Raw genomic sequence first — 13,059 nt, 5'->3', positions numbered from 1 at the left:
CAATTCACTGAATAAACTAATGCTCATATTCTCCTTCTGTAGAACATTTGGAGTGAACCCATGGGCTACTGAAGACAAGCAGGCAGGGCCATCCATGCCTAACCTGAGAATCCAAACCCACCAAAGAGCAGTCTTCTCCAGGCTCTTGCTAGGCTGGCTGAGACTTTCCCAGGGCTGTGCTGCAGTCCGAGGCTCTTTCTGCATAGCCTTCCTTCCTTCCTCCTCTCCCTTCCCAGGGGTCAGATCTGCATCACAGTCTGAAGGCACTGTCTGCTCTCTCTCTAGCCTCCACCTCCAATGAAAGTTTCCTCTAGTAAATCTTTTGTGCTTCTAATTCCACCTTGGTACCTGCTTTGCAGAGGACTGAGTGAATTGAGCGTCCTGCAGAAGTGAGGTTCACACCAAGGCCTGATGCCTCAGTAGCTGGGGCAAGTCATGGGGAGCAGTGCTCCTGGGGGAAGGAAGGGTAAGAGAGGGTGTGGCTGAGGAGAGAATCAGTTCAAAAATAAATAATTTAATAAATAACTTCACTCCTTTCTGGTGTTCACACTTGGGTGACCCACTGGAGCCTCAGTTCCCTCCCTTGCAAAATAATAAATAATAATAATAATGCTATTACCTCCCTCCTAGGCTGTTGGATTAAATGAGGATTAAATAAAATAATCCATGCTCCATGGCTCAGAGCCATGTGTATTCTGGCAAGGGTATGGGAGGAACCACAGGGCAGGATGGCAGGAGGTGGGGGCCTACCAGGAGCCCCTCAGGCATCCCAGGCTGCCTTACCTTTCCGTGGCCTCTGCAGTCTCTCAAAGACCTCCCACGGCTCTTCTTGCAGAAGCCACACCCGAGGGAGGCATCTGTTCTCTCTGCCCACAAATATGGCCCCAGTGAAAGGGTCAGCCTCGCAGATATTTTGGCTGCAATATGTGGTGTCACTATGGCAGTTTGACCATTATCTGGGTCATTTGAGCCCGAGAATCTGCCAAATCAGATAATTTTGGTGGTTTGCCTGTCTCTCTGGATCACATGTCCTGAGTAATGGCCCTTGTCTCCACCTGGCCTGGTTCTACATTGACAATCCTCTTTTCAGAGAGCCTGAAATGAAAGCTGGCTCTGGCTGGTATGTTCAAGGTCAAGGCTTAATAGGGGATACTAACTTAGAGTCCTACATTTACCCCCCTTATTATGTGGCTCCATCCAGGATGGTGCTTAGGCATTGGTAACTGATAAAGGTTAAAATACTGAAATTTGCAAATTTTTACATTTAAAAAACACTTTTAACTGAAGTCGAACATAACGTACACAAGTGTACAAATAAAGGTACAGCTTGACGCATTTTTACAAAGAACACGTTCACGTAACCAGCACCCAGATCAATATTTCAGCCCCAGAAATCATCCCTGCCCCACTAGCCCCCTTCTAGTAACAACCTCCCACCCAATTATAACCACTCTCCTAGCAGCTTGGTTAGTTTTGCAATTTCTAAACTTACATAAATGGCAGCAGACCACGTGTGCTCCCCCAGGTCTGGCTTCCTTTGTTTAACATTCGGTTTGTGACATGCATCCATGTGATTGTATGGTAGCCATGCTTCATTCATTTTTACTGCTGTATAGTATTCCACGGAATACTATATTCTGATGAAAGTTTCCTCCAGTACACCTTCTGCACTTCTAATTCCACCTTGATGCCTGCTTTGCAGAGGGCTGAACAGATCGAGCATGAGTGAATACAGCACTATTTACCCATTCTTCCACTGATGGATATTTGGCTCCAGTTTGGGGGTATTATAAATAGTGCATTCTAGGATGTGTATTTTTGTGCAAATATCTGCCCATTTGTGTTAAGTATCAAATTTTAAAAATCTTTTTAGAGATAGGGTCTGGCTGCATTGCCTAAGCTGGAGTGCAGTGGCATGACCTTGGCTCGCTGCAGCCTCAACCTCCTAGGCTCAAGTGATCTTACCTCAGCCTTCTGAGTACCTGGGACCACAGGCATGCACCACTATGCCCAGCTAATTTTTGTATTTTTTTTTTTATAGAGACAGGGTCTCACTTTGTTGCCCAAACTGAGTCAAATTTTTTGTTATTTAAAAGTTTAATTAGAAAAGGATAGCCTTATAGGATTATCATTCTTAATCTCTTTCAAGATGATATAAATACGTTTTGGATTGAGAGAAGGGGTGAAACCATGTTAGGTCTCCTGAAGCTGCACTTGTCCCCTGCCTCTGGGATCTGTGTCCTAGCTTTCACAGGTCTGCCATCTGACTGTCATTGGTCCCCTGGAACAAGGTAAAGGTTTCTGGAGATTTTGTAGGAAGTGCATTAAAGTGGAAGTCCCATACAGTACCTCACCCAGGAGGACCCTCCATGCACATGGAGAATTCATATGACCTCGGGCAACTTAATCTTGTTAGTCTCAGGGATTTCACCTGTAAAGAAAGGTTAGCAATGAATGATCTTCTGAGATGTTTCCAGCCCTCAAATAATTTGAGACTGACTTGCTGTTGACCATTCATAATTATGACCATAGTTATCTGTTGAGTGTTTATATTGCTTTAAACAATTTCTACAGATTATCTCGTTTAATTCTTCAAGGAAATCACATTGGAAGAATTGTAATGTTTAGTAAACTGAAGCTCAGAGAGGTTAAATCCCTTGCTCAAGGCACACAGCCAACAAACTTCAGAATGGGGTAGAAATGAGGCCAGTTCCACTCTGGCCTTGAATCTTAGCTGTGGCCCTATTCTTTCTTCTTTAATTAAATATTTCGGGCATACAAAAACATGTAAAAAATAATAGAACAAGCTTCTGTGAAACAGAACATGAAAAACACACTTAAAGCTCTTTGCAAACCCTCCCAAACCACTTTCTTCCCAGCTGTGGTAACCTCTGTCCTGAATTTGGTGTTCATCATTCCATCATGTTTTTATGATTTTACTATATATATATATATGCATAAAAATATACTGAATTGCTTTTCAGGTTTTTGCATGTTATTAAATAGTAAAATTCTATATGCGTCCTATGGCAACTCGCTTTTTTCCCCCACTCAACACTATAGTATTTTAGATTTATCTGTGATGATACATAGAGTTCTAGCTCATTAATTTTCACTGCTGCATGGTACTCTCCTTTAAGAATATGCTGGAATTGATCCATCCATTCTCTTGTTGATGAGCATTTAGATTCCTTCCAGTTTTCCACCATTAAAAAGTGCCGCAATATATATTGTTCTACATTTGTATACTGAAATTCTGAGGATGAACTCTCCTGATCATACCAGGGGCTCTGGTCTGAATATGTGTGTCCTTCCAAAATGCATATGTTGAACCAAGCCTCCAAGGTGATGGTGTTAGGAGCTGGGGCCTTTGGGGGTGATTAGAGTAGGAGGGTGGAACCCTCATGATTGAGATGAGTGCCCATATAAAGGAGTCTCCAAAGAGCTAGCTAGCCATTTCTACCATGTGAGGGCACAGTGAGAAGTACCATCTATAAACCAGCAAAAAGCAGGCCCTTAGCAGACACCAAATCTGCTAGTGCCATGACCTTGGACTTCTCAGCCTCCAGAACTATGAGAAATAAACTTCTATTGTTTATAAGCCATCCAGTTTATCATATTTTGTTATAGCAGCCCAAACAGACTAAGATACAAGGTTTTCTTCTAATTTCTATGTATCTATGATAATACTGGACAGTTTTCTTCATTCATCAACTTTTTCCTGAGCACCTACTATGTGCCAGGCCCTGTGTCGGGTGCTAGGAACAGAGAAGTGGTTACAAGACACAGCTCTTTATCTCCAGGAGTTTGCTTGGGAGACCAAGCATCAACCTCTGTCAGATGGGCTAGGAGGATGCTGGGAGCTCACAGTAGGGCTCTAAATGGAGTGGCCAGGGAGTGGAGAGATTCCACAGATGATGGAGAAACACAGGGCTGTGGAGGTTATGACCAGCCTATCTTGGACACTGCGCCCAAGCTCCTTGAGTTCAAAGACCTCTTTCAGTGTATATTTGCCCCTAGGACAAAATCAAAAGTGACCCCTTGCAACTCCCTCTTCCCAACCTCATTCTCCCTTTCACATATTAATAATAATGTGAGTCAGTTGTTTTTTTGCCTGAAAAAAAAATCTGTGACAACTACACATGCTTGAATTCCAGGACTAGAATTCTCTCCAGTGCCCTGAATAAATGACATCCACACTTTGCCTTGAATATACACTGTCCATCTGGAATCGTTATAATAACAGGTCATGGCTCGTGTGCATAATACATGTATGGTCGACACGATGGTAAACTGTCTGTATGAGCCTATCACTTAATCTGCACAAAATGCTCATAAAGTTATAAATACTGTTCTTTCAATTTTGTAGAAGATAAGGCCCAGAGAGGTTAATTAACTTACCCAAGGTCACCCAGCTAGGAGATGGCAGAGCTGGGGTTCCATTCCAGGTCTGGCTGACTCCAGAGTCCTTCATCTCAACCCTTTGAGCTCTGTCAGGATATGCCTGACATTTCTGAAGGCAAGTCGCCTTCTTTCCACAATAGAGCAATACCATCTAAGGGAAGTTACTTACCGCCTGACACAGCCCACTCACTACTCGCACATTCTCTCCACTTGTTCCAGCTACTGAGGAAATTAGAGCAAATCCTATTTTTAGACACTGTGGTTCAAATGACAGTGATGTATGGGGTAGTGACTCGTTTTATGAACGTAGTTCGGAGGTGTCGGCAGATCTTAATGCTCGGAAACTCTCTTACATCACCCTGTTTTGCTCTTTATAATTTATTTCAAAGATCGCTTTGTTTCTTCTCCCTTCTCCTTGAGTCCTGCAACAGACTTCAGCCAGAAACAATAAAATTCTGAGCTGAAATAAAAGGCAACGAGAGAGGATGAGGCTTCTCTCAGAAACCTGAAACAGAAGTCATGTCAGGGATACATAGGGGTGGAGCACAAGCCCTTAGCAAAAATTAGAGTGTGCTCAATGGTTAGGTCTAGAAAAAACAGACTTCATCCCTTCTTAGCAAAATTGATTGTATGTGTGTTTTAGATGAAAATCCTACAACTTTACTGCTTTTTTTTTTTTTATGGCTAATTATAATCTGCTAGTTTTGAAGGCCAGCAAGAGGGCTAAACAATGCTTGTGCAGAGCCCTGGCAACCTCAAGACAGGTAGGGAAAAAGAGGAAGAACAGAAGAGGAGGGAGGGAGATGATTGACAGGAAGTGTAGGGAACAAATGTGGAGGGCTTAACATGTGCTGCTGGTAACACCCACCCACTTTAATCAGTTTCATTCTCTTGTCAACATTAGAAGAAATCTTTAGTCCTATTTTACCGATTGGGCAACCAAGGCCAGAGAGGCTAAGTCATTTACCTTAGGACACACAGCTGGTAATTACGGAGTTAGGATTGCAAGATGCAGCAAAATAAAATAAAGGACATCCAATTATATTTGGATTCCGAGTAAACAATGTAAAAAAATAGTGAAAGTATATCCCATGTAAAATTTCAGACTTATACTAAAAATTTAACTGGGCATCCTGTATTTTACCTGGCAACTGTTGAAGAGATTCAAATTTAGTTCTCTTTGTTATTTCCCAGACACCCCTTACTATGGGACATATATAATACTGTAGAATATGTGATCAGTACCAGCAGATACTGGTTGAGTTCAGGCCTCAAGCTTTATATCTGCCATTTTGCTTGAAATGCCTTTAATCCTTATATCACCTATCCAGTAGGTACTACCATTGTTCCCATTGTATGGATGAGGAAACTGAGGCTCCTCAGGATGAAATAACTTGGTCACGGTGACACAACCAGAAAGTAATAGAGCCCATGCTTGAACCCAGTTGTTTTGCTCAAGACTGGTCACTCAAAAACAAAAACAAAAAACAAAAATAAAAAAACAGTTAAAATTTAACCCATGTACAGAAAAGCTCTTGATATGTAAATATACAGTTCAACGACTTGTCACAAACACCTGTGGAGCCACCAGCCAGATCAAGAAAGAAAAGATATCCAGCTCCCGTTAGGTGCCCTGCCCCGTCATGAGAGGGGCTGTTCTGCCAGAGCTTCTCTGGGAATTCTTTGACTACGGGCATTACGGTCCCCATTTTACAGATGGGGATACAGAGGTTCAGAGAGGTGCTGTGACTTGCCCAAGGTCACAGAGCTTGGAAAGCAACAGGCTCAGAGAGGGCGAGTGATCACCCAGAGGTCACACAGCTAAAACTTACCACCTGTTAAAACTACAAACGAAATACCAAAAACCGAAACTGCGCTTTATTGGGTGTTTACTATTTGGGAGGCACCGTGCTAAGCTTCTTGGTCGACAACAGTAGCAGCAGCAGCAAGCACTCTGCCATTTGGGGTGCATACTCCCCGTGTCAGGCAGCTTGGCACTTTGCGTAATCCGCCCAGTGAATTCTTCCAGCGACCCTATGGCTTGGGCTTGGGTCTCGAACCCATTTTACAGAAGAGGACACTGAGGCCGGAAGGCAGAGACCCCTACCCGATATGCTCAGCCGGCCTGGCACCGGCTATGCCCGGCTCCTCGAGAGGCTGCGGGAGGGCCAGGTGGCATGCAAGGAGTTAAGCGGTAGGCAGTGCTGTGGCTCCGTGCGAGGAGCGCGCCAGGCTGAGGCGCGCTGCTGGCGGCGGCGGCAGCGGCGCGGGGAGCTAGGGCTGGAGACGTGAAGTCCAGGGGAGCGAGCAAGGCAGCCGAGGAGGCAGCGGCGAGGCAGCGAGAGAGAGCCAGGCGGCCGGAGCTCCGCGCCGAGCCGCAGCCGGTGCCTTGCGCGCACCGGGCCCGGACATCTCCATCCCCGGGGCGGGTGCCCGCGCGGGGCCTCGCCGCGGCTCGGGGCACCCGCAGTGCCGCCGGCCCGAGCGCCAGGCTCGCAGGAGCCCGGCTTTCACTTCCTCTCGCTTCCGCCCGCCTCCCTGGCTCGCCGGCTGGCGTCGCCACCGCCTCCTCGTCCCCGGCCACCGCTGTCGCCGCTGCTGCAATTCAAGGCGCACACTATCCCACTTTCCCGCTGGAGGCGCAGAGGATGCCCCTTAAGCCAGACCTGGAGAAATAGCCCCAGGGCCCGGCAGGAGCAGCCTTGGTGGCGAGAAAGGAAATCCAGGCTCCCCTTTCCTTAAAGCCACTGCAGCAACTGGGAAGGCGCCCACAGAGCGGGCGCGCCAAGCGGGACGCGGGAGTCGCAGAGAGGGACCCCGGGCGCCTGCTGAGCTCCGCTGGCAGAGTTTGCAAGTGGCAGAGACCCTTCAGGTAAGGACTCAGGTGCCTGGACCTGGGAAGAGGGCTCCAGGAGGGAGCCGGGCGCGGAGCTGGTGCGAAATGTCTTCTGCCCCTAGATCTGGGCTTCGCTTTCCAGACGCTTCCCCGCCGGTTGGGGGCTCGTCGTCCAGAGCCCAGCGAGTGAAGAACCCAGAGTGGTGACATCCCAGCTCTGCGTAGATGACAAACTTTCTCTCCTCTGGCAGAGGGTGGGACATTCCGGCTCATCCAGGCATCCTTCCTCTGGGCATTCCTGTGCCCCCTACAGGCATGCATTCAAGGGCTTCTCCCGCGGAGGTGGGCCAGCGGGGAGGCAGTGGGCCCCATAAATTTGATTTATGAATCACCCTCTTTCTGGCCAGTGCAGAGTTCCAAGGGAGAGGGAGCTAGTCATATTTCCAAGTTGGCTGCAGAAGATGTTTCTTGGGGGTGATACTCTGGTGAATAAGGCTGCCTGTCATCTGATGCCAACAGCCAGAGCTGCCCAGGCAATGGGTTTTGTGTAGGGTGCCTTGCAGATTTGCTTATGTCTATTCTGGTGTGTGTGTGTGTGTGTGTGTGTGTGTGTGTGTGTGTACAGACAGAGAGGGAACTAGAGACTAGGGGACCAACTCAGCCAAATCACCTCCTTGCAAGCCTTTCCAGCAGCCCCAGGTATCTTGGAAAGAGCCAACTCACCTCCTTGGCAGAACCACTAGGAAGGGTGGAGGTCACTTCCTAATTCTTACAGCTTCAAAGGGGCTGCTCCTTAGGTGAGCAAAAAAATAGGGGAAGTTTCCTGGCTGCTTAATGAGACCATTCCTATTGGAGCCTGGGGAGGTGCAAACTTTTTGCAGAAAAGGGGCTGGAAGGGCCAGTTGGAGAGGGGCTCCTGACATTCTCATCCCCACACTCTAGGCCCCTAGAGGCTCTGCTGAGCCCCATACACCGTTCATAAGTTTGGCTAGTTTCTATTAGTTTCTAATAGTTTCTATTAGTTTCTATTAGTAAAAAGCATGCTCCAAGGAGGTCACCTGGTCTCTGAGGATCATTTTGGAGCCGCCCCTGTGGTCACAGCCCCATAGATGGCATGGTGCTACCTACTTGGGCTGGGTATCTGCCTCTGCAGAGTAGCATTGCTGTGTTGTTTTTAAGACAGTTCTTGGGGTGTGAGGTGGGATTCTGATCTCAGGCCAAGTTAGAGCTGCGTCCCTAGGCTGCCAAAACCCAGGAATTCCTCCAGGGCATCAGAATCTGGTGCTTGATGTCCTGGAAAAAGCCCTGGGTCTGGGTCAGGAGATTGAGCTTCAAGTTGGCTCTCATTTGCTGTGTGACTTTGGGCAAATCACTAGACCTCTCTGGGCTTCAGTTGCTGCTTCTCAAAAATGAAGAGATTTCATGTATCCTCAGAGGTCCCAGTTCAGTTGAGACACTCTATGGCCCTGAGTGATTGTCGCTGATGAGATTTTTGTAATCCCAGAAGGGGATCTTAATTTAGAATTTAAGAGACCTAGGTCTCAGATCAGATCTAAGTTTGACCAGTCACTTCCCTCTCCACACTTCCGCTCCTCCGCTATAGGATGGGAAGTTCACAGTTCCTACTTTAGAGGGCTGTTGAGAGGACTAACTGAGATGGTGCCCGGAGGGTGCTGAGTGTAGAGTTTAGCAAGGAGTGAAGCTCAGCGGTACCAAGGCTACCTGCTTTTGGGTCTTGTGTGTGGGCATCTATCTGGGTGCTCTTTTCCCCAGGGAGACTGGCCCTGTCCCACCGAGCACCAGGTGATCCTTGACTTCATGGCAGGGCCCTTGTTCTCTCCAATCACCTGACACTGCAGTCCCCGCCCTCTCTCTGCTTTCTCATAAAATCTCTGCTGGACCAGCCACTCCCAGTGGGGAGTCCAGGGTGGTCTGGGAGTGCTGGATGCACCCAGCTGCTGTATCACCAGGACATCAGGAGGTGGAGGTAGGCAGTCTCCATGGCTTCAATTTCGCAGCTGTCTAGGGACCAGGGCAGAGAAGTTCAGCATGTCTGCGTGTAGGGCACTCAGTCAGCTGACGCTTGAGAACTACCCCATGCTGGGCAGACAAGTCTACTGTTCTTGGCAGGAAAAGTCAAGCTGGGGAAGGAAGTGTCTTACAGCATTGTGTGTGTGTGTACGCGTGCGTGTGTGTGCTTGCATATGCACACACGGGGGATTGCTGAAATTGTCAGGGAATGCAGTGGACTGGTCAGTGTGATTTTTTTCTGTGTGGTTCTGAGGCTTGTGGGTTGCCCCGGGTTTATGCTGAAACCATCAGTGGGGAAGGCAGACCCCATCCCAGTGACATGGAGTGAATTCATGGGGGACAGGAGCAATTCCACTGTGTGCTTACTTAGACTTGACTTTTAAGACTCTGAGAAAACGAACAATTTGCTTTCATGGTAGAGTAAGGTGTGTGTGGACACGTGTGTGAATGTGTGCATATGTGTGCATTCTCATGCAGGTGTGGGCTCATGTGCTTGTGTGAGCATAACTTACATGAGAACCATAAGTGTGTGCACTCATGTGATAGTGTCAGTGTGAGTGTGTACTTGATGTCTGATGGATTTGTGAGTGTGAGTGTGCATGTCTATGGATTTGTGAGTGTGTGTGTGCATGCCTGCAAGAGAATGGGTGCACTTGTGAATCTGTGCAAGGGTGGGTATGTATATACACTTGTGAATGTTAAGCAGTTGTATAAATGTGAGTCATGTGTGTCTGGGCTAAGCAGGTGTATGCCTGCACAGATGCACGTGTGTGCTCTAGGGGATCTGTGCAGAAAGATCCGTGTTTAAGAAGCTGTACTGTCTGCCTGGTGCATGTTTTCATAGCTGTGTGTGTTATTTGCATGTCTATGTGGGCGTTTCTCAGTGCCTGCATATATGTGGGCATTTCTCAGTGCCTGCACACATGTGCATACAGCCATGTGAGTGTGAGTTTGTGCTATGCACTTACAGGCATTATGTATCTGCGTGTTTTTTAATGTACCTTGGTGTGTGCCTCTATGTGCACGTGTGTGTGTAGCATTGCACACCTGATTGTCTCTGTATGTGTGTGCATCGGTTTGTTGTGGTGTAATCTCTGTGAATGTCTCTGTGTATACGTGTGAGTTTCTGAACGTGCGTATCTGTGAATGTTAACGTGTGCATTTGGTTATGTCTGTGTATACATGTGTGTTTCTGTAGGTGTGTGACTGTGTGTATTGCAGTGTGAACTTTTTGTGGATCTCTCGACATATACACAGGTGTTTCTGAGTATATGTGCCTCTGCGTAGCATTGCATACTTGAGCGTATCTCTGTGTGTATGTGTGTGTTTGTGAGTGTCAGTATCTGGGTGTGTCGGTTGAAGTGTACATTTGAGTGTGTCTGTGTTCATGTGAGTGTCTCTGAAGGTGTATTTCTGTGTGTTCCAGTGTAACTTTTGTCTCACGTATGAGTGAATTTCTGAGTGGTGTTGTACTGTATCTTTTTGCACATCTCTGGGCGTACATGTGTGTTTTTCTGAGCGTGTTTGCCTGTTTATGCAGCAGTGTAACTTTTGTGCATGTCTGTGTGTATGTGTGTACTTCTAAGCATGCACATCTCCGAGGGTGTGTCTGAGTGTCTCTAGGGGTATAACCAAGTGTGTGGGCAGAGGGGTGTGAACATACCTGTGAGCTTCCAAACAGAAACCATCTCTGAACCTTTGAGATCACTCTTCTCCCTGCTCCTCAGGACTGAACTGTGCTTGTGCCGTGCACCTTCCGAGTGTCGATTCAGCAATTGGTGCCAGCTCTGAGCAGAGTGTTTGTTGTTGCGTGCTCATTTTTCCAAGTGCCTTTGCCTTGCAGTGCTCCAAAGCCCGGTGTATCCCCCTGCCCCCGCCTCCCTCACCTTCTGTAACAGCCCAAATCTATCTTGCCAGAAGCTTCCACTTAGGACGGCTGCTGAACAAACTCGCAGATGTTAAAGGCACAGGTATAATTTTAGGCAGAAGGTCTGAAAATAGGCAGCCTAGGATGTGCTGAACATCTCGACAGCAGTGTTTCTAATTAGGAGCAACTTGTTTTCCTTAAATAAACAAATCAAGTGAGGAAAGAAATTGCCCGAGATTAATGGCTCCCTGGAGCAGGTCCAGATGTTGGGAAGATAGGGACTGTGGTGGGGTATGGGTGGGTCTCTGGTTCCCCATGGACCACAAGTGTTGCTGCTTAGGGGCCTTCCAGACTTTGCCCAAGAGCTGATGAGGCAGAACCTTGAGGTGAGAAGCTGGTGAGGAGGGCAGGACTGGGCCACTGTGGGGCCCCTTTTCAAGGTCCGCCAGTGCCTGATTATCGGGATGGATGCATCACTGTTCCCATTTCCTCCCTCCTCCCTGTATCCATGCCCTTAGCCATAAGACGTCACTGCTCTTCTCATTCAGGGAGCAGGCAAAGCTTATGCCCCTGCTGCCTCCCTTTGGGGTTCGGCCATGTGACTAGGTTTGGCCATTAGAGTGAAGTGGAAGAGACAGTGTACCCATTCCAAGCTTACGCCTTAGGGGACCTTGTGTGTTTCTGCCATGGCTAGGTGGAGAGCTGCTCTGTCAGCCTGGCCCTAAAATGGGTAGATGTTAAGCCCAGACCCTGGTGAAGGGATGAGTCCAGCCAAGTTTCAGCTGGTCACAAGCAGATCAGCAAAATAAATGCCTCTCATAGATACCTCACTGGGGTTTTCTGGTTGTTTGTTACACACAATTGTCATGGTCATAGCTAACTGGTGCAGTTACCAGTAAGTCATCTTTATTTCCTTCTCCTGTTTGACCCTGGTACTTATTCAGAGGTGCATAATGAACACCTGTACTTCTCACTGTTGGTGCCCTATTCCTACCTTGCTTTCTGTCCATCCTAATATCAACACTAATAATAATAAGTAACACGTACAAAGTGTTTACCAGGTGCACACGCTGTGCCAGGAGCTTTGTATATCACCTAGTCTTCTGTCAGAGAGATGAATGACTTGCCCAAGTGACACAGCTCAGAAGCCAGGCTTTCTGGGATTTGCACACAGATCACCTGATGTCAGAGACCGTGTTTTTAACCATGATGTCATATTGCCTCCCCAGTGCCAGCAGGCATGTTTTATGTAACTGATGTCATAACATACATTTGACATTTCCCCCTTCACTCACCTGGAGGTTTGGTTGGCAGAAATGAATCACGTCACAGAAGTGGGAAGTGTCTATTTGAATGTGGTGAGATTTCTTCATCCATCCATCCTTCCATCCGTCCATCCATCCTTCCATCCCTCCATCCATCCGACCATCCATCCATCCATCCATCCATCTATCCATCCATCCGTGCATTCATTCAAGTATTCATTCAGCATCAGTATTTGCTGATATTCAGTGTTTGCTCAGAATCTTCTCAGCATATACTCTGTGCTGGGCACTGAAGATACAGAAATGAGAGACCCCAGCTCTGTCTTCAATGAGCTTACAATCTGAGGTAGAAGTAGGAGAACCTGGGTTCTGAAGGCAGATGAAGCTGGGCTCCAGTCCAGACTTTACCCTTTACTGGAAGGAACTTCAGCCCCACCTCATTGGATTGTTGTAAGGATCAAACAAAGTAATGTTGGCAAAGTCCTTACACAGTGCCTTGCCTGCTGGAAGCCACAATAAACAATAACTCTTCTTCCTCCTATTCTTTCTCCTCCTCCTCCTTATGGTGGAGACAGTTGAATGTCACTGCCAGAGCAATGCAGAGATAAGAGAAAGTAGGGGCCTCCAGATCCCAGATAGGGTGACCAATCATCCTG

The 13,059-nt window shown here is 47.4% G+C and overlaps 1 protein-coding gene across 3 annotated transcripts in view; it reads left to right on the top strand.

Moving 5' to 3' along the window:
- Window positions 1-6,380: 6,380 nt before the first annotated feature.
- Window positions 6,381-13,059, top strand: part of WSCD2 (WSC domain containing 2) — a 124,426-nt gene continuing 117,747 nt past the window's right edge. For 2 of the 3 annotated variants that reach the window (XM_032168787.2, XM_032168789.2), the window contains exon 1: window positions 6,381-7,276. The gene's annotated coding sequence lies outside the window, so the exon portion shown is untranslated. Of the gene's footprint in view, window positions 7,277-9,047; window positions 9,228-13,059 lie in introns of those variants that run through there. The other variant, XM_032168788.2, reaches the window with a different exon arrangement.

Source organism: Hylobates moloch, unplaced genomic scaffold, assembly GCF_009828535.3.
Source record: "Hylobates moloch isolate HMO894 unplaced genomic scaffold, HMol_V3 SCAFFOLD_12, whole genome shotgun sequence".
NCBI lineage: Eukaryota > Metazoa > Chordata > Mammalia > Primates > Hylobatidae > Hylobates > Hylobates moloch.
This window is presented reverse-complemented; position numbering and strand designations above follow the sequence as displayed.